Here is a 23,762-nt window from a genome sequence, read left to right as displayed (position 1 = left end):
TTTGTTGAATTTCTAAAATTAACTTACTCAATATATTTAGCATAAATTTAAAATAAATTAATAAACCTTATTATGAATATTTCAAATGAAAAATATATTTTTAATGAGTTACAAAATTTATATAAAATATATGTTACGATGTATATAAATTAAAAATTTGTCTCAAAGAGCTGAGAGGGTAATTTCACGAGTCCTTGGACGTTGCAGTGATTTAAATCCCCTTGAATATAAAATTTTTGGTATATAGGGCGTTAACTACCCTTATATCTACTGTCGAACAAGGGACATTGCCTACTTCATCCCTAAACGCATCTCAAGCGCCTCAACAGGTTCATGAATAACTTGAACGTTTCTCGTGCCCACCCTCTTAACTATTCTCTGTACTAAATATACACACATATTATAAGCAAGAACCTGCTGTCTGGTTCTTTGAATACATGTACAAGATCATTGTGGTAGTTGGTCCCTAATACATTGTCCATTATATTAACCATACTTTTATATTTTTAACAAACCAATTTTTTTTTTTTTTTATTTTTTCATTTTCAAGTGTTTTTCAAATTTTTTGTTGTTATTTATTATTAAAAATTTATAATTCAAGTAGTTATTTAATCTTTTGAAATTTTCATTATAAAATAATGTATATCAGAAAAAAAATTTAAACTTTGAAATTAACGGTAACACTAATGGCAACGAATACGGGGGAATTTACGGGGACATTTATACAGGTTACGGAAAAATTTACGGTAAATATAGCCACCATTGTGTGTGTAGGACTGATTACATTGTGTGTGAAACCCGTAAATGTCCCCGTATTTCCCGTAAATTTCCCCGTATCGGTGCCAATAACGATTTCGTAAAATTAATTTCGAAATCGGTTTTTCGAAATATTTCGAAATCGATTTTTCGAAATATTTCGAAATAAAATTAAATAAAAAACTGCTATAGTATAATTATCTAAAAAAATAATTAAAAAATTATATTTAAATATTTTTATGTTGTAAAATGCTATTGACAATATAAAAATTTATTAAACAATATTATTTAATTTTTATGACAACTATTTTTGGCTTATTTTGTATAAAATAAATAAAAAAAAAAAATTGAAACAATGAAAATTTAAAAAAATAAATAAATACAAGTAACTTGTGTGAAAATTTATATAAAAAAATAAAAAAATAAAAATAGAAATAAGCTAGATACTTGCTATAGGTTGATTCAATATCGTGTTGAATAAGTAGTCCTGGCTTCTTTCAATTTTACAGCTCGTACGTGAGAAATAAATTGGTTTAAGGTCTCGAGGGTGCACAAGAGTTTTACGAAAACATGCTGAAAGAAGCGGGGTGTTGGGAGGAAAACAGGGGACAGGGAGGCAAAAAAGGGGGTACTATAAATTTGCATTGAAAGTGGCTCTTAAACGTTTTATTATTATCATTATTATTAATATTTTTTATTTACCCTTGTTGACAATATATAACGTTGTTGCAAGCCATCGTATGCAAAACACATTGTAAAAATAAATTCCAAACAAATTGAATATTCTTGTTCATTCAATAATCACTGTTACATCGTCAACTTATTTGCATAAAATAATAAATCATTAAATATAAATTTAAAAAAAAAATACCAATTAATTATTCACGAATTTTTTTGATAATAAAATTGTAGAAATTATTTTTTTTTTTTGAATAAACTTTTGTATTGAATATATAATTTGTCAATTACAGTTTAAAATTTATTTTAAAATTTTATTTTTATCTTTACAGTGGGGTAAAAATAATATAAAAAAAATTCATTTGGAATATTGAAAAAGAAAAAAATAGAGAGATATGTCCATCGATTATTAAGGATAATGAAAGTTTGTCGTATACTAGAGCCCAGAGGTAAAATAACACAAAGAAATTGATAATAAAATAATAATAATAATGAAAAATAAAATTGGAGACATGAAATGTCACATGACCACATGGATATGTATGAAATATATATTTATAAATTTTATCCAGAATGTGAATTGACTAAATGAAATGGAATATCGAGCGTGACACTTATTTCATTTTTTTGCACGCAGGAATTATGAGTATTCAATTTGTCCACCTGGCCTTTTGCAATATTTATTATAATAAAAAAATGAAAAAAAAAAAAGTAGAATGGAAAAGAACAAAAAGAAAGTAAGCTCGTGTATAAAAAAAAAAATTGATGTAAAAGTTTTAAACTACAAATTTTAAACACATGAAATTTTTACGAACTTTTTTATAAAGTTTTTTAAAAAATTATTATAAAATCACTTGGACTTTATAAAAGTTTATTTTTCTTTTGTTGTAACTTTTGTTTTAACATTATCAACATGTCTATGAAATAATAAAAAACTTAATTGAAACGTGGAAAGTTGTTTGTATATAGAGCTGTTTTGATTTACATTGCTGAGCTTTTTTTATTTTTTTTTTTTAAATAAATTATAGTTACTTGGGTCATAAAGGTGTAAAAAAAATTACTTGGAAAAAGTAGAAAAAGAGAGTGAAAAATAAATTAATTAGATTTATAAAAATTGGGTAATAATTAGGGGTGTGCGAATATTTGAAAATTCGAATAATTCGTATATTGAATTTAGTAGTAAATTTTTTTTTGATAGTATAGTTCAAAAATAAAAGTCTTAAAATTTTTTATTTTTTCATAATGTATCGGAATTAATAACTTCTCTTTTAAAACTATAGCTAGTATTGACTGTAGTAATTTTTTTTTTGATAATAGTTTCATAAATTTGTTTAAAAAAATAATAAAAAAAAAAACAGAATTTTCAAAATAATTATATTGTTAGTAGTAAAAAAATTAAGGTGATGGATAATTTAATAAATTAGAAACAAGAAAAAATACATTAAATCATTTTAATTTGAAAAATTAAAAACATACAGTCGAATAGTCGACTAGTTAAATTATTCGTTACTATTTGACTATTCGAAATGTCGAAAAATTCGATTCGATTCGAAGACTATTTGCACACCCCAATAATGATCTAATAAATAATATACAATAAATTAAAATAAATAAAATAAATATTTTCATACAATATTTAAAATGTAAATATTAAAAAAATTAAATTTAAAATAATATCAACATTTAGTCATTACAATAAAATGACTAATTAATAAATTTTTAAATTAATTAATTTTGAATTTATCAAAGATAAATGATAAAAGTAAATTTAAAAAAAATAAATAAATTTTTAAATGAAATATTTATTTATTTATCGTAAATATAGTGTTGTTATAATTTTTTAAAAATTTAAAATAATCATTAAATCATTGTTTACATGTAACTACACTTGTATTATTTTTATAATGATAAATTTTTAATTTTAAATATGTTTTTTATACAACCAAAACGCTACAGGATGTTTTTTATTTTTTTTGGAAAATTATTAACCAGGATATTTTATTTCAAAATGTATTCAAATGGGAAATTTATTTTTCTAATAATTTCATGATTATGTTTAGTTCTAAAATCCATGTAAATATATATTTTTGTTAATTTTATATTTTTCAAATAATTATATTAACCGGGCTCTTTTATTTCAAAAATGATTCGTCAATAATTGTGTTATTTTTGTGTATATATTCTATGTAATTAAATGCATACGAAATATTTCTAATTTATACTCGATCGTGAAAATGAATATATACATAAGTTTATAAATAAATTGATGTAAATATAATTAATGAAATCTCATGGTGAACTGGTGTTATGGCCCCCCATAAATCATAGCATTGAAAAATAAAAAAATGCCATATGGCTTGTGCTCAAAGGAACCGAGTTGTACACGCAACAATAATTCAGACACTTCATACACCCATCAGGATCATTTTCAAAACTACATCAACCAAGATGACACCTCCCTTCATCAAAAACAAAACAATAAAAATATAAAAGAAACAACAATTTATCATAAAACAAAGCTACATAAAATAATCTAAATTAAAAAATAAAATTTCCAACTAAAATTAAACTATATATCAATCCATTTCATGATGAAGAAAATAAATTAAAATACATTTGAAAATAATATCAACGATAAAAGTAGAGACATATTGATTTCATTGACAATTCTACACGATGTAACTTTCATAAAAAAAAAAAAAAAGCAATCACGCTTTACACAATTGACAAATCGAAATAAAAAAAAGAAAAAAAGAAATTTAAAAATAGACATAGTCTTTAATTTACTTTTCACAAAAAAAATTCTCAAGAAAATAATTGAAGCATCAAAGAAAAAAACAGTATACAATTTTTCAAATAAAAAAAAAAATACCCAACCTATTTCATGATATAAAAAATAATATCGAAATTACATGTAATATTTTCAGAGAAAATAAAAGAAATAATAAAAAAAAATTAAAAATAAATGATAATAATAAATAATATAATAAAAATAATAATATTATCAATTGTATTAAATAAATAAAATTTACAGTAGCATCCCTGTGCAGAAAATAAGGGACATTGCTTTTGTCCCTAGTCAATAGATATACAAGACCTCACCTGCCTTCAATCCAAAGGGCCCATCATAACGTGGCACGAGCCAGGTGATGATTCACCCCAACTTCCTCACTGCACCCCCTTTTATTTTTATTTTATTTTTTCTACTTATTTTTATATAAAAATATTTCTTCATGTTAATGTTAAATAACTTACCCCCCCTGGATTACACAATTTACACAAAATTATTATTATTTTTTTTATATTTTTACCTCGTCATTATTTTTATTATTTTTTTTTCTTTTTAATTTTTTTTTTTTTTTATTTATTCAACTACATACGCGTGTTCATTTTTAAGTTGTTTGTCAGTGTATGTATTGTCATTATCATTGCTTGATTATATCGATAACGTTATACCGGATGAACAAAAAAAATTATGTATATATATTTTAAGCAAGCAATACTTTTTGGTAGTGATTTATATTTCAACCGGAACACCCCATGATACACTTAGGGTAGATTTAAAAAAAGGGGATAGTTTTTTTGGTTAAGGAGCATTGATTTTAGAAACACCAGTTTTTCATGCCTTATGTCAATTTTTATATCCTTTGGAATTTTTATTTTACATATTATTTCAAAGTGAAATTAAATTTTTAAATAATATTTTTGTATATGAATAATTTAATTATTTAAATTTGATTATTTAAATTATTTCCATTGGCTGCAGCCAATTTGTAAATTATTTGATAGATTATTTTTAAATAAGATTTGTCGATTTTTTGTATGTTTTTTTTAAATGTATAAATTTTATTTCGATTTAAAAAATGTATTCATTACAATAGGATTTGTAGTTTTTTGTTTCATCTTGAATTTTGTATACAGTATTGTATATTTGTTGTAAATATATACAATTTTTTTTATATTCATTGAGGATTGTTTAATTCACTTGTTCATTGAATGCAAGAGTCAATGATTGAAAGGGTGAAAAGATAATATCGGTATCAATGTGTCACGTTATTTGGCATTGGTTGAATGAAACTGACGATGATATGAGGGGATATATTGATGAATAAGTTATGGAGGATTCGTATTACACTTGAAGCCATATAAAATTGTTATCCTGTATCTAATGCACATTTAAGGCTTTTTAAATATTGTTAACATTTACAATGTACATTGTAACAATCATTCATACATTCATTACAAATTCACAGGCATCTGGTTATTTCAAACCAGCATTCAAATCACCAACAACAAAATCGTAAATACTATTTAAAAAATATTTATTTTGACAATTTTGTGAATTAAAAATATCCCTAATCAATAAATAAATAATAGCCTTATCAATTTTTTTTTAAATATCATTTAAATATCATTATTAAATCGAAAATTAATTTACTGAAAAAATATTTATTTAAAAAAAATATTAACACTTTAATAATTGAATAAAAAAAATTAAAAGTTAATTAATTTTTTTCATTTTTTAATATGTTTTAATAAAAAAAATATTTAATAATATTTAATTATAAATTGAAGAGTTTATTATCTTTGATAAAAATGAGTCAAATTTATAATAAAAATATTTTTTAATCAATAAATTAATCAATATTTATTGTTAATAAAAAAAATATATTTAAATATTAATTATTATTATTGTAAAATAATAATAAAAGACTAAAAAAAAAAATTTAATATAAAGATGTTGGTTACACAATGTTACACTTGCAAGTAGATAAAAAAAAAAAAAGATAAAAAGCTCATTGATCATGTAGCCACAATTGGCTATTATATATAATCTGACGTAATTCAAATTTCATTCAAGACGTCAGTCGTCTTTCAAGTATAAAATAAGAGGGAGAGACAGTAACATGACAAGTATCCACCATGTAAAAGGTATCAATGAACTATTCAACCAGCCGGAAGTTGGGGCACGTGTGTGCATATATACACCTTGAGTCTTCATTCTTAAAAATAAAAAAAGAAATCAAAAGAAAGAGATAAAGCGAAAGAAGGTGTAAAGCGCAAAAGAAAAGAAAAAACAGCTTGAAAAATGTGCATACAAGTTGAAGAAAGGAGGATGCTATGGTGCTACCATAAAAATATCTACCCTTAAAAATTGTACCTTGTTTAAATCTACACCAACATTATGGTATTATTTTATTTTTTAAATTTTTGATAGTGGTGAATACGTATTTTTATATTCACCTTGAATGAATATAGAAAAAAATTTTTAGTAATACGACCTATGCCAAGATATCGTAGGACTGCTTCACGAGACATCATGTCCCCTTCAAGGGTCTTTTACACAACACGTGACTTGTACAATGAAAATACATAAAAAAAAACTTGAAAATTTCATGACACATTGTTGATGATCTAGACAAAATCAATTATTTGAAAAAAAATATTTTAATTAGTTTAAAAATTAGCAATAAAGCTGTAAATATTTTTTTTATATTTTTTTTTTTTTTTATTTAAATGTTCTTAATTTATTTGTTAATATTGTGGTGTTTTTTTTTTAGTGAAATCAATTGGCAGCTTTGAAAGATACATCTGTTTGATATAAAAAAAAAAATATAAATAATTTTTCGTTTGAATTTTTAAATCTGAAATTTATATTTCAATTGTTGTATATATATTTTTACGCATTTGTGTGTGCAGATGATACGAGGGTGGTTCAATCCTTACCAAAGACATCAAAAAAAAAAAAAAATAATAAAAATAGATATCGAAAAGAAGAATTTATATAAAACCAGAAATTGAGGTGAATCGAGATGAATATATTTTGCTGTGTCAATGCTGAAGGGTTACATTCAATCAAAAAAAAAAAGCATAAGAAAAGGGTTTTTTTTTGTAAAAATATCAAGAGATATGTATTATTTTTTTTTCCATTTTTCACCCGATCGAAAATTTATTTTTCAATTGTATATAAAATTTTTATATACATATTTTTTGGGGTAAAAATATAAAATCCTTTAGATTTTTTGAATGACAATAAAGTTTTGTAGACGCGTGCCAAGCACGAGTCATGATAAATACCAAAAACGATTTGGTTTATAATATTGACAGCTGTTGTATACAAAAAAAATATATATATATTTCTATAAACCCTTTGACCTGGACCACTTGATGCTGAAAAAAATATTTTTTTATATTTCAAATATTTTCAATCTACTTGTTTTGCAGCTGAGCTCAAAAAAAAAACCAAAAAAAAAATATTATTTGTTTTTTTGAATAGTTATTAATAGATTAAAGTCATTTCTTTATTTTTTTTTTTTATTTTTCGCCTATTTAATAGAAGAATTTAAGGGACAAATTAAGGTGACATAACTGGAAATAAAGAATGGCCAAAGGCACGCAATCCAGCAAATCAAGTTTTCATATTTTTAAGAGGGGTGAGTTGGAAAAAAAAAAGAGACCCCTTGTTCTTTTACTATTTCTCCCCTAACTTTTTGAATATATATACCGATAGAAATGTACATAGATATATATAAGCAAAATGGAAAAAAAAAAAATAAATAAGAGTAAGAGAGAGAAGGTAAATATTTGCAGCTGGCCGAACTCGATGTCACAGCTTTTTGCTTCACAATGCCTGATTTTCATCATTGTTTGTCGTTTGGCGTGGTGACATGCACGCGACTCAAACACACATGTATATTTTCTATTTTTATATATGTATTGCTATGGATATTAATCCATCGGTCTTTGACCAACAATATATATTTAATGGTAGAGCTGTGGAAAGTTGCCCTATTCTAAAATGAAACTATTAACATTTTCAGCAAAAAAAAAAACAAAAAAAAATATACCAATAGTCTCCTGTAGTCTTGTACTTGTATGCACTACTGTAATCTCTTAAAGTTACTTAGCAATTTGTCTTTGACTCAATATCTAATGGTAAAATTCTCAAAAAGATTTTAGCCCTTTTAGAAACTATACAAAAATTTTCGAAGGAAAATACTGTCAGTCTCCTGAAGGACAACAATACAGTCTTTTGGGTTTATGAATTAGTTCGATGGTTTATTCTGACGATAAATTTAATTTTTTTTTTTTTAATTAGGCTACATGTTGATACATTTGACTCATGAAATTTTTGAAACTTTAAATACACTGGAAAAATTTGAATGAATTATTTTAATCTGACGGAATTAATTTAACTTGTAAAATAATTTTTTTTTTGAATGATTTATAAAATAACAGTTTATTTATAATATAAAATAAATAAAAAAATTTTTTTTTTAATAATTTAATAATAATAAATAATTAAAAAAATTAATTTTCAGTTGAAAAATTATTTTTTTCAATTTTATTAATTATTTATTTAACTATTTCATAATTAAAATAATTAATTGTTAAATTTTTAAATAATTTTTAATATATTTTATAATAAATACTAATATTTATTAAATTATTTACAATTAATAAAATTAATTATTTTTAATTAAGTTTTTTTAAAAAAAAAAAATGGAATAATATTTACGACTTTGCCAAGCCCATTGAAACATTTGGTCATTCAATAATGCACCATAAAAAAATGAAAAAAAAAAAAAAAAACAAACAAGCATAATTGAAATTTCAATAGAGCTGAATTTTTAATAATAATTATTATTATCATTTGAGCAATTAAATGAAGCACTAAAAGCTCATGAGCATTGAATTTTTATCTAAAAACCATATGTTATTTATTTTGATATAATAAAACACATACACAGCTGATTACTTGATAATATTATCTACATAATGATAATTACTCGAGTATATAATTAACTTATGATACAACAATTATATTCAACGAGGATTTTTATTATTTGGCACGAGCGTGACGCATGTGTCGTAATTTATTAAAATATCATTATTGACATATGTTTTTTGTCATTTTTCATATATATTTTTATGATGATTCAATTCAAGAGTCATCGAATTTACAAGTCATGATTCTTTGTAAATTGAAATAATGATTAGAATTTAGAAAAAAATAAAAATAAAAATTAAATTTGAATGCAACAATGTGTATAATCTTTTGAATAAATATTTTTATTTATAAAAGTTTATTTTATTTATTTTTATTTTTTATATGATATGTAAAAAAAAAGAAATTAAATGTTGCATTCATCACGCAATCGTTGTGTATAATATGCTTTTTTTATTTTATTATTTTTTAAAATAATTTGTAATACAATATGTTGACTGAAAATGTTTTTATTTCATTTTTATTTTTTTCGTTATTTTTATGGTTGAGTGGTTTTTGACACGATATTATTTTATTGGCCAATTGGAATTTTTTTTTTTTTTTTTTTTCAACAGGTGTGATGAGTTAAAAGTATATTTTTCATTATTTTTATCTATTTTGTTTATGAATTTAATAGATATTTTAATACACCTGTGAATTTATATATATATTGTATATTTTAGAAAACAGAAGCAAAATATAATAAACGTGTGATTTTAACAAATAAAATAAATATTATTTTAAAATATGATAAAATTTTTAATAAAAAAAAAATATATGTACACATACAGACGACTGATAAGTTTAAAATAAAATATTTAAACTCGTGCGGTTATTATTTGATTTGAAAAAATTTTTTCCACGATATTTTTTATCAATGAGTAAATATTTATTTTTTTTTTTAAATCATATCAATAGTTTCCTTCTTTTTCGAAAGGATTAATTGACCAAACAAAATTTTTTTTTTATAAAAAGATCACTTTATTATTGTAGCAAATTTTGCACTAAAAGGTTTTTATTTTTGATTGTACAGAAAATTGTTTTTTCTATTTTTTTAAAAATTTGTTTTATCAATGAAAAAAAAAATAAAAACGGTTGGAATTAAATTTTAAAACTTTGAGGACAGTCATATTTAGGTGTTGTTTGAATATTAGAAGCTAAACTTTATCTAATTTATGTTTAGAAATATTTTTTTCCAAGTGGAATCAATCGTCGAAATTATGTAGAATTTCCACTATTAATCCCGAAGAATTAAAATTGCAAAAAAAAATAAAAATACTTGAAATTAATTCCTCAAATTTTCAGGGTAATTACATTAAGATGTTGTGTAAATACCGGAAGTATTATTTCATGAATATTTCGCTCTGAAATAATTTTTTGACAGACACTAAACTCTTGTAATTTCACGAAATTGTTGCTTAGAATTTAGAAATATTTCGATTGGCTATGTACAGACATACGTCCACAAAAATTCTATCAAACAAGTTAAATTTTGAATAAAAAAATTTATCAAAGAGAGCAAAATCTAAAGTAAAAAAAAAACATCACATTCATTATTTCAAAAATATATAATATCTGTAATATTTTTAGTGCAAAAAAAAAATGAAAAAAAAGTGCATTTACAGTGAGTATTTGTGAATAGTGAGTATATATAAAAATATATAAAATTGAAGTGCGTGAGTGAGTACAGTGGGGTTGATTTTGCGTATATAAAAGAAAAAAAAAAAAAAAAAAAAAAATGTCAAAAGGCCACGCGGCATGTACGCATCTGTGACGAGTTGAGGTTCTCGGGTGTCGCATTCTCCGTTGTTAAAGTGCGTGTGGTACTCTCTCCCGTTATTTAACCCCCTAGTAAAAAAAAAATATATATACCCTTATTCTAATCCCCTCTCTTGAAGCTTTGACGTCCATCAGAAAGCAAACAAAAGGACACTATGGCTATACATTCTGTCATATCGTACGTGCTGTATATGTATGCGCTCAATGTCTCGAAATGAATTGGCAAATGACAAAAAACAATGTCAATCTTTTTCTCTGATTATGGATCAAAGAAATTTTTCGAAATCCCTTGACACTACTGTACACATTATCATTGTTTACTATTTTTTTTTTTATTTTTAATTTAAGGGTATGTCTTTTACAAACTGCTATTCGCATAAATTTTTTACGAAGAAATTACTAATCGAAATAATTTCGAATTTTTTTAAATAACAGTTTTAAAATTTTCTTGGAAAAATATCGGAGAAATTTGAATGTTAAAAGCTTTAGTTTTCCATGGAAATATATATTTTTTATACTCAAGTGAAATAACTTTATGACTTGCAGCTTTTTTTGAAAACTCTGAGCTTTTTTTTTTCGTGATTCTTTGGTGATGGCCAAAGGAGGTCTGACTATTTCTTTCCGACATATGGGTTTTTAAATTTTTACAGTTAATTTATAATAAAATTTATAATAAAATCTTTTAAAAAATTTTGTTAAATAATTATTTTAGTGTGTTTTAATTTGTTCAAGTAACAATTCAAATATTATTTATTGATTTACAATTTAAAACAAATCTGAATTTATAATCCACCTAAAATTTGAAATAATTTTTTTTCAGTTTAATTATTTTCTTAAAATTAATTTGAATTATAAAATGAATTATCACCTAATTCATTTTAATATAACTAATTAAAATAAATAAGACAAAAAAAAATTGTTCATCTAAAATAAAAAAGGAAATTTCAATAATAATATTAGTATATAATTTTTTTTTTTTTATCTAGGCAATTTAAATTGTCGTACAAGGTGTCACACAGTAGAAAAAAAATAAAAAAAACATAATAAAAAAGTACCTTACAAGAGGTTCATACAGTAAACGCAACAGTCTTGAACAAATGATTCACCTTGTAAATTTCTTTGTACTTAAACGTCCTTGACAAAGGGGAAATTTTCAAGTCAGGGTTCTTACAGCTGTTAAGTACAACTGCATGTGTAAAACACGTACTTCTTACGTATCCATATAATAACAATTTTGTGTGTTGGGGGCATTTAAAAAGGAAAGAAAACAAGCCCCTTATGGTTAAAGGTAAGGTGCCCCATAAGAAAGACCCACTGAACACATATAAAAATCACCTTTTGTCATGCTCCAATACAACACCAACAACAACACAAAAAACTACCTAAAGAATAAAAAAAAAAAAAAAACAACCAGGTTGATTTGGGACCATCTACTTTCTTTATTCAATTTTTTATTTTATTTATTTCTTACAATCACAAAAGAAACAACCTGCCAGTCGTATAAAAAATAAAAAAAAAAAAATACACATGTACATTTAAAATCACCCCTATTTAATTGTAAGTGTTAGATCAGTGACGTAATACTTTACATCTTAAATTATTATCGTATTTTAATCAAACAACCTGGCGTGACATCAAGCATGTTATAAACTTTTTTTTTTTTTTTTTTTTTTGAACAATAAACTCACTGATTTTATTTCATGATTAATATATTAATTATTATTTTATTTATTTTTAAAATTTTACATTTACTCAAATTAATTTTCAACATAAATAATAAAAATAAAAATTGATTTATATTTAATTTTTTTGTCTGATCAATGAGTTGGCAAAAAATAAAAATAATAGTTATAAAATTAAGCCAAACCCATCGAGATTTAAATCAAATTAAAAATAAATAAATAAATAATAATAATAATTTCTTTTTAAATAAATAAAAAAATATTTTTATTATTTTAAAAATAATTTATTATGTTTTTACTTTGAAAAAATATGAAAATAAATAATAAAAAAATTTATCAATAGACTGATATTACAATCACAAGTGATAAGATGTTTTTTTTTTAAATTTTTTTCATTTGATAATGCAAAAAAGTAAAGCTGAGTTATATCAGTTTGTTGATGTAAATGGTATCACAAAAAAAAAAAATTATCAAATGCAAAATTCAAGTTCCTAAAATATCATATTGTGATATAATTTAAAATATATATGCACGCGTGTATATAAAATAATGTAAGTATTATCCATGGATTGTCAATGTATTGCTTATTTTCTTGGCAGCTGCATTTGCCCCAACGACCCCCATGCGTGCCCCCATAGAGAAACTTCGTCATACCACCTGGTCACAGTGATGCCGATATAGTAAAATTGCCCCCCCTTGTAGAAACTTGTACACCGGGCCCACCCTTATTTTTATTTTTTCTATATATTATCTCTCTCTCTCATATCTACATTTAATACGAAATATAAAACACTGGCTAACATGAAGAAAGGGCAAAATTTAGGGTAGAAAAAATATATATAAGTATAAAAGACATGAAGCAAGAAAGAGAAAGAAATATTTTAGGGTAAAATACAAAAGGATGGGGGGAAATAAATAATAATAATAATAGTTATTTATTATTATAAAAAAAAAGTAAGGTAAGGTAAGGAAAAAATATATGCACATACTGCTGAACTTGCCGCTCGATTGGGGCACGTGCTTTTATTTTTTTTCTTTATCTAATTTTTTTTTTTTTTTTAGTTTTATTTATCCCTCGTACGCACGCGCTCGCACGAGGAATCACGAAAAAGGGGGGCCCCTTTTTTTATTTATGCATTTGGATGCATGTAGGTTTGTGGTTGCAATGGCTCAACACTCGCGTAAATTTTTTTATATATTTTATGTATTATGCTGTTGGTGGGTTGATTGTTAAGGAAGTGTGCTTGATGGGGTAGCTTTATCAGGTACCAATATGTATGTCGATATATTTTTTATTTTTTAAGGGGAGTGGATGAATATAAAAAAATGTATTTTAGTTTTTCTTCTTTTTTTTTTTTGATGAAGTATGTATAATTTTATAGGATGGCATATGTGGATTCATTCATCTCGATTCATTCCGATAGTTTCTCGAGATCAGGGTGTTAAAATTAGGAGATGATGTTTCGGCTTCTTTCGTGTTAATGACCTCGGCATCTGTTTAAAAATTTTTTTTTTTTCTTCTTTTTTCTTTGGATCATTTTTTTTGGTTTTAATTTAATTTTTTTTTTTTTTTTCTTACAGATTATCAAATTGATATATTGACTGAATTTTAATTATAATTTTCTTTTATTGTTGGAATTTTTTTTCCAAGTATGTTGTGGTATAAAAAAAATATTTTAGATACTGAAATTAATTTTTATTGAAAATTTTAAAGAGTATATTAAATTCAATTATCAATGGAATTTTTTTTTTATTTTTTCAAATTAATTGAGTGTTTTATTAATTTTAATTTATATAATTTCGAATCGATTTGAAAAGTTACTGTGAAAAAAAATTATTATTTTTTTTTTTGTTAAATATCATTTGTTTTAATGAGTTTGTAATATTACTTTTAATTTAAGGGTCAAGTGCGTTGACAGTATTTTCGAATACTCCAAAAAATTAAATAAATATTTTTTTCAATAAATATATTTATATAAATTTTTTATTTTCAATCAAAAATATTAAATTTATTTCATTGCTAAATTCAAATTCATCCACTAGTTAACTAATAAAAATATAAAAATATATATCCCCTAAAAATTAATTACAAACGAACAAAATTAATTACAAAAAAATAAAAATTATAAATCAATTATTTTCCAACTCGACAAAAGAAAGAAAAAAAAAACAAATCACTGAATATCAAGCTTCATACTCATTAAATACCAATTTAAAAATGTTTCCATTCATTAAAAAAAAAATGTAATTATGTTACTAAAATTAGGGGTATTTTCATGAACCCAATAAATATATCCATATATATTCCAAGTACATGAATAAATATATAACAGTGTATTTATTATTACAATCGACTTGTTTCAATCTGCAGTATATATATTAGCATCACTTGAAAAATTTTATTTACATCCCTCAAATACCCAAAAAAAAGGGTGAAAATATAAGACACCAAATGCCAGATAAATTCTCTACATAAAAGTTCAAATAAGCCATTCATCCCAAAGCGTTTTTTATTCACAGCGAATAAGTCAATCGAAAATTGCACAAAATAAAAGAAAAAATCAAAAAAAAAAAAAAATTACTCCACTTGAATAAATAATAAAAAATAAAATAATATAAATACGACTATGTGGTATTCTTTCTTCTAAATATAAACATGATTTTTTTCAATGATCAAAATGATTTTTTATTATCATAAAAATATAGTATAAATATGGAGGGGAGAGAGGGGGCGAATTTATTTGTTTCGCGGACAGAAGATTTACCGGCTTTGATGGTTCTCCCAGCGGGTATAGATACGCTAAGAGTGTGCCACTACTATTTTTTTTTTTTTTGGTTTATTATTTTTTAAAAAATATCATTATGATTATTTTAGAGGGTGGAGGCGATTTTTGCAGGGGGAGGAAACGACCACTTACACATCTGTTCACCAGCATCCCTTTGTACAGTGATTTTTTTTTTTTTTTTTTCTCATTCTTTTATCGAGTAAGTATAATGTAAGTACTCAAAACATAACTTGTTATTATTCGAAGTAAAAATTCAAAATTTAATTATTGATTATTTATGATTGTTATATTGTTATTTATATAAATTAATTATTTATTTAAACATTAGATAATGGTAATTTAATTTACAAATTTCAAGCGATTTTTCAAATTTTTATTTATTTGTTTATTTATTTTTTCTATATAAATAAATGATGATAAATTTTTTAATTGTTGATTTTTTGTAGGTTTATATGTGTACTTTAATATAAATTAAAATTTATATTTTTATTAAATTTATTTTTCATTGAAAGAATGAAAAATTTGGGAAGTAAAAATTAAGATTATCACACGATATTTAAAAATGTGGTTTTTAGTTTTGTAACAAATAACCCGCAGAATTAAATTCTCAGCAGGTAATAATAAAAATAATATTTAGTTTTTTATATTATTAACCGTTAAATGTTATTTTGAGATGTTTTATGTATATATTTTTTTACTTGATATATGATACGGATATTTATCGAGGCACTAATAGAAAATGTTGAAAAAAATATAGAAAAAAAAAAGAGATCAAGTATGAGGGTATAAATGTTCAAGATCTATATTGAATTCAAATGAATTTCTAATGATTACTTATATACCTTTTTATTAGTTTAGTATTTTTTTTTTTGTGTTACCTACCCATATAGCTATTTTTGTGATTTAAAATCATACGGGTTAATATTTTTGTGTATAAGAATTTTTTACTTTCGATATTTCTTATGAGACTGCGGGTAGATTATATTTCACTTCAAGTAGATTTATGTATTCTTCAAGTTTTTCTAGTATTCAATCTTCAAGGTATTCTTCTACTTGAAAATTATATTCATTGAATTTTTAAATTGTAAATATATTTGAATTTTTTTGTTAATAAAATTAAGTTTTTTTTTAAATTTTTGTATGTGAAAATCATGAGATGAAATATTTTTAATTATAATTTTATACGTTTTTAAATTAGCGCTATATTATTGAAGGATATATAAAAATTTTTGTCTCAATTTATTGTTATTAAAGTAGACTATATTATTTTCAAGAAAAAAAAAAATACTGGACACTGAATTTTAAGAAAATTGAGATGAAAAATGTCTGGCTTTTTCAACATCTTCACGAAGTAATAAATACTTAATTATCAAGGTCTTTGATGATACTTTATGTATAATCTTAATTATAATTTAAATTCCAAGTACTTTTGAAATATTATTTCATATATTTTTTATTATTAAAAATTATTGAAATTTCTTTTTTATTTCAATATTAATTTATATTAAAATTGCAAAACTGTGCATAGTTTATAAATAAAATTTAATAATAAAATTTAATTTAAGATGAATTGTCTATTTAAAAAAAAAAATCATTAAAATTAAATTATTCAAAAAAAAGAATTATCTAAATAATTAATTATCATTTTATTTATTTTAAAAATTTTAAAACTTTTTTAATATTTCAATTTTTTATTTGACAAAAAAGTCATTCAAATAATGATTCAAAAAAAAAAAAATTAAACAATTGTTAATTGCAAGCAAATGACACTGTAATATATATTCATTTCAAAAATTAAAAAATAAATTTTATAGTCATATTATTATTTAAATTCAAATAACGATTAAAAAAAAAAAATTAATTTCCAAATATTAATTTAAAATAATTGTTAAGCACGTGTCAATAATAATTACCCACGTTGCATTAAAAAAAAAAAATGAAATAAATACAACTAATGAAAAATAAAAAAAATAAAGTACAATTAATAATTAAAGTGCAGAGTATTAAATGAAGCCAATAACATGGTATAAGCCCAATGGAAACATCAGTATATCTAACGGCACTTGTACGGTGTCCCATACACTCTGGATTGCTTAACAATTGTACCAATACACTAATACAATATCTATATCAAAAATATATATAAAGAAGGATACAAGTAAAATAAAAAAATAAAAAAAATAACAGCTGTCCCGGAAGAGCCGACCACGACACTTCCTTCCTGCGTCCTGTTCACTATATATATGTCCTGCTTCACTTAAATTATTTTATCATTTTATTATATTTTGTTTTTTTTTTTTGTCAACCCACCTACAAATTAATCCTGTATCCATTTAGTACACATAAATATAGACTATAAACATCTAAACATATTATTTAAAATTTTTTTTTTTTTTACTTTCTCTTTACACTGAAAACTTTTTTACCAAAAAAATATTGATTTACTGTAATAAAAACGAGAGAAAAAATTAAATTTGAATAATAAAATGTTTAATTTGTTTTTTAATTAACAACAATTAATGTTTAATTAAATGGTGTTGGGATATTGTGGAAAAAAAAATTTTTAAATGCAAAAAAAAACGCGGGCCGAACCGGGATTTGAACCCGGGACCTCTCGCACCCAAAGCGAGAATCATGCCCCTAGACCATTCGGCCGCCCGATATCTACTACTCACAAAATAGTCAATATAAAAAAATTCATCAAAACTTTCATCTTCAAATAATCTATTAATTATCAAATTAAAAAACATGCAAATTTCTTCATTTACTCGAATTTGACTTTAATTTTTTTCTAACATCAATATATAAATTTTTTAATTAAATTTACAAATTGTTTAAATGACCTTATTAATTGGTTAATTAAATTTAATTAATTTAAATAATTTACCACCCCTTTTTTCCTCTCGTTTTATTCATTTTCCATTATTTTCGTTTTTAAAAATCTTTATATTCTTTAAATAATTAAAAAATTCAATTTAAAAAATTAATTCAACAACTCTTGTTAATGATAATTATTATTTTTATAATTTATTATTTTTCTAATTACTATTTACCAATTTAAAAAAATATTACAATCCAATTTAAATATATTTTTTAAATTATTTTTTGACTCAAATAAATTATTTTCAAAATTTATTATCAACTAAAATCCTTTAAACATTTTTATTATTATTATAATTATTTTAAATTTATTTTTTATTATTCTCCATATTATCCTCTAAATATTCCAATATATAAACCCCTAAATTCACTTCAATATTTTACCTCAAATAATTTATAAAAAAAAAAAAAAATTATATTCTTTCAATTTTTTCTTCAACTCTACTTTTATATAATATATATCAAAGAAAAAAAAAATTATAGAGAATCAAATTTGAGTGACAGGGGGTGGTGTAAAAGGTGGTAAAAAGTGGTAAAAAGTTAAAGAAGAAAAAGGTGTAATAGTGGTGAAAATACAAGGTGTCATCAACCCCTACATTAAAACCTGTCAAGTGGTTTGAAGAGTGCTTATACACACTTGTTTCTATCATATCATTTTTACAATATTTATTTCTATTTCACATAGATAGACATATAAATATACATACATCCCAACGTATTGTCAGAATTGTTTGATAGCAATATATCCTCTTTTACCTCACATATAACCACAAAGAGAATTTAAAATCCATCAAACTTTATATGTTGATACTCTTTTCTTTTTTTATCCAACTGTTACTTTTATTTTTTTCTTTTTCTATTCAACTTCGTCTCATATATATACGTCAGAAAAGTGATAATTTTCTCTTCAATATTATCCATCTTTTTTTTTTTTATTTTAAAATTTAAATAGATCTATGTCCGAGATATTTACATTCAAATGTGTGTATTATTATCTCAGCTTAATGTCAATCATTGGCATATAAACTCACTTGTAAATTTAAACTTCATCAATAAAACAACAATAAACTTTATTGAAATTTTTTTTTTGATAAAAAAAAAATACTATTTTAAGAAATTTAATTACTTTTTATGGATTAAAATAATTTTTTTAATTTTTTCATGGATCTGTTCATCCGGAAATGTCGCCGGGCAACATCCTGCCCTCAATGAACCCCTACAAATGTAGGAAAATTTTTTTTTATCATTTGAAATTTAATACTCTTAAAAAAATGTATATCATTTTTAAATTTGTTATTATTTTTGTTTATTAATTGTTTTTTTTTTTTTGTGGGGTAAATAGCCAGTTTGGAAATTGAATAATTTGTCGGGGCAATTTTTGGTGATACTGGTGAATTGACAGTATCCCCTATGACTTGTCAATCAAGTGTCAAATTTTATACATCGATGAAAGTAAATACTTTGACTATACATTACATAAATTGTATATAAAATATTATTTTTCTATCAATTTTAAAAATCTGTAAGTTCATTTCTTCATTTATGCTTTATTTTTTTTTTTTCTTTTTTGCAACTAAAATTTATTTTCTTTGATTTTATATGCAGATTAATCAAGCCCAATCACTAAATATAAAAAAATATAAAATAAATGAGAGTAAAAAATTATATAACAACTTCGTCATGCTTAAATTTCACGCTTTTATTACCAAAAAAGAAAAAAATAAAATAAATTGTCATAAAGAAAATATAGTTACCCTGTGAATATTTTTATTATTTTTTATATTGCAATGAAATAAAAAAATATTAAAAAATAAATGTATATATTTATACGACATCTTGATTAAACTATAGCCTCAATATATCAAGGACAAGCCACAATTGCATAGCTCGTTTTAAAAAATAAAAATAAAATTTCAACGAGTAAAAAAAAAAAAGGTTTTTTTAATAATTCAAATTTATTATTTCCACGTAATTTTTTTTTTAGAATAAAATATATAAACTTAAAAAAAAATAATGAAAATAAAAAATAGAAATCATCAAAATTCCCACGTTTTAAAACGAATTGACAATTTGACATATGTCAAAAGTTTCCCTATGTAAAAGACCACAAGCAAAGAAAAACCGGAAAAACCATGAAACAATATTATTAATAAAAAAAATATAATAAATACATAGTAAATAATAAAAAAAATTTTTTTTTCATTTAAATTGCATGCATATTTTGCACAACATATGTGCTTTGATAAGTACCTGCATACAACATGTTAAATTTCAGAACACATAAATACACCTTGTGCTAATAAAACCTTTTTTTTTTTTTTATTCTTTATGAATTTTTTTATATATAATTTTCAATTCATTCATAATATACTATTAATTATTTATTTGTATGAAAGAGAATAACCCCCCGCGAAGGGAAAGTATGCAATCAGGGTTGAAAAAAAAATAATAATAAATAACCGTTGTGAAACAACGGATGCAAAAAAAAAAATAAAAAAAAATTTCCCACAATTGGGAACATTGTTTAAAATTCCATCATTGTTGATAAACGGAAGCCACAACCGTCGCAACAATTGTTTCAAAAAATAAAATAATAAAAGATTTTCATTTTATATAAAGACATTGATGACAATGAGATTGTAAACTCAATGCTGAGATTAATATCAAGATTGTTTATGACAACCCTCGGTTAATTTGGTCCTCGAAAATTTTCATTTATAACACACACCCTTTACTAATGAATAAAATTTCAAGTACAAATTCACACTATTCATTCAAGTGCCAGTATATCCTGTATTTTAGAAATAAAAAATGTATATACTAAAAATTTTTAAATAAAAAGGTCAAATGTACAGGGCACTTATTACAGCATTCTTTGAAATTTTTTTTAATTTTTTTATTTAACAGTGAATGAGTAATGACACTTGCAATGATTTAAAATTCAAGTGTCGATATTTTTTTTTTTTATTTTTTTAAAGTTGTAATATCGATTAGATAGTGTAAAAGGTTTTTTTTTATTTTTTTTTTTTTTATCACCTATGAGTAGACGAGCATTGTCACTGATAAATTTTATCAATTTTTTTTTTAAAATAAACACAAAAACATGATTAATTTAAATAAAAAAAAAAAAATAAATTTAAAAAAACCATGTTTTTATATTGTTATTTATGAATCATTAACAAAAAATATTTTTTTAAATTTATTTTTTTAAAATAATGACCAATTTGTTGTGGAATTTTGTTAAAATCAAGATAAAATTTTTTTTTTCGTCATAGATAAAAATGACTAAATCGAAAAATATATTATCAACTAAATAAAAAAAAAATTTACATTATGTAAATATTATTTTAAGATAATAAAAAATGTTATTTATTTTTTCATGGTCGTGATTTTAATTAGTGTATTAAATTATTGAGTATACTTTGCTTATTAATTTATCGATAACATGACAACAGTAATATTATTCACGTGACTGTAATAATAGTAATAATAATAGTAAATTTAATTGAACTTGTAGTTTGCCTTTTGCAGCTGGTTATGTACAAAATTTAATACTCAAGAAACCTGCTTTGAACATTATTCCAAATGATTCCCAGGTGTATACACTCAACCATGCCAAATACTTGTTTTACATTTTTTTTTTTACTCATTTTTTTAATTCATTTGAATAATAAAACATTCACCCTTTTGTTGACTAATCAAACAATATTATTTTATCTATTTTGAATACTCAAATTAATTATAAACACAAGTATTTATTTTTTTTTTTCAATTTAATCAGCCAATAGGCTACTTAATGCATAAATCAAAATGAAAAATTTTCATTTTTTTAATTAATACTTTTAAGCTATTTATTTATTTATTATTAATTTATAATAAATAAAATATTGTTAAATTTATTCTTGGGATATAAAATTATGTATATATTGAATGAACACATTTTTTTTTTGTTGGTATTTTTTTTTTTCAGGGGGTTTGATACCTGATCTGGCGCACGTGCCAGGGTTTCTCAAAATATATCATACAAGTTTTTCGATCCGGTCGACACCCATCGCTCCAGGTGGCACATGGAATTAAAAATTATAAAAAAAAGTCTACGTTGCATCAGCTAGAAAAATTATTACACTATATATAATTACAAATATCGAAAATTTAATGGAATCTCATACATCAAAAACACACCAACGATAAATGATGGCATTCAGCTGTCTATTTTCATTTGAATTATTTAATTGAATTTAATTTTTTATATATACTAATATTATTAATTAACAAGCAAACAAACAAGTAAATAAATAAATATATTTAAACACATTATTAAACAACTAAAAATAATAATTATAATTATTTAAAATAAAAACTATTTAGCATTATTAAAAAAAAGAAAAATTATCTTCAAGGTTTGCAATGATTTTTCAAGAATTCCTGATACAAATATTCCAATCAATATGATAATATAAATTCAAAAATATACGGGTTTGGCATTGTGCTAAAAACCTTGAGTATTTTGCGAGTACTCAAGTGTACACTAATCAGTCATACCCGCATCATTTAAAATTAAAAAATAACAATATCTATGACCTTATACAAATTAATTATATATACACCAACGCAAATCACATATTTCAAATACTTATCAAGGCCAGCTAATATCAATATACACTTAAAAAATTATAAATAAAACAAAATAATTATCTACAATGCCAAAAAAAAATTTACAATTAATTGAAAAACAAAAAATAATAATTATTCAAATAATTATTTGAATATAATTTTCATAATTTATTTCAGTGATTATTTAAATTAATGCCTTAAAAATATTCAAGGCTGCAAGGGGGGAAAGGGGGCAGGAGGGAGAAGGTAAAGGGTATAAATTCAAAAACCATGAAAATTAAAATCTCAGTGAATTTATAATAATAAATTAAATAATAAAAATGTGACGCGTGCCCTTAATATCAGCATCAAGGGTGCATCTGCTGATTGTTTTGTATTTCAAAGGTAGACTTACAAAAGGGGGATGCATTTGGGGAGGGGGGTTGCTTCACTATGTAAAATATATATGTATATAAAATTTAGTACATATTTTGTACCAATGAGAAGCAAGTATATCATCATAAAGCTGCGTGCGCGACATTAAGGTGGAGTTCTTGATCAAAGTGGGGTGATTTGTAGGGAATAAAAAAAAATTTTAGGTAGGGGAAAATTGAGAGAATAAAGGGGGGTTAGGGTAGTATGTATTCTACAGCGCAACGCATTTTTGAATTAGTTATCATTCGGCGACGATGTGAGTTAAGTGGTGCGCTTGCGTCGATCTGGAGGGTTGAAAATTTTATTTCATCCCTCCATGTCACGCAATCCTCATCTCCCCTCGTCGACGAACTGAGTTCTTGTTTAAATCAACAAGAACATCGAACTCACCCAAGTTTTTTTCTA

General features: G+C 23.2%; 1 non-coding gene across 1 annotated transcript; it reads right to left on the bottom strand.

The window, feature by feature from the left end:
• Positions 1-18,032: 18,032 nt before the first annotated feature.
• Positions 18,033-18,104, bottom strand: Trnap-ugg. Its single transcript has one exon. It is a non-coding gene; the product is annotated as a tRNA-Pro (tRNA).
• Positions 18,105-23,762: the final 5,658 nt, after the last annotated feature.

This window comes from Aphidius gifuensis, linkage group LG4 (genome assembly GCF_014905175.1).
Source record: "Aphidius gifuensis isolate YNYX2018 linkage group LG4, ASM1490517v1, whole genome shotgun sequence".
In the NCBI taxonomy this organism is placed as follows: domain Eukaryota; kingdom Metazoa; phylum Arthropoda; class Insecta; order Hymenoptera; family Braconidae; genus Aphidius; species Aphidius gifuensis.
This window is presented reverse-complemented; position numbering and strand designations above follow the sequence as displayed.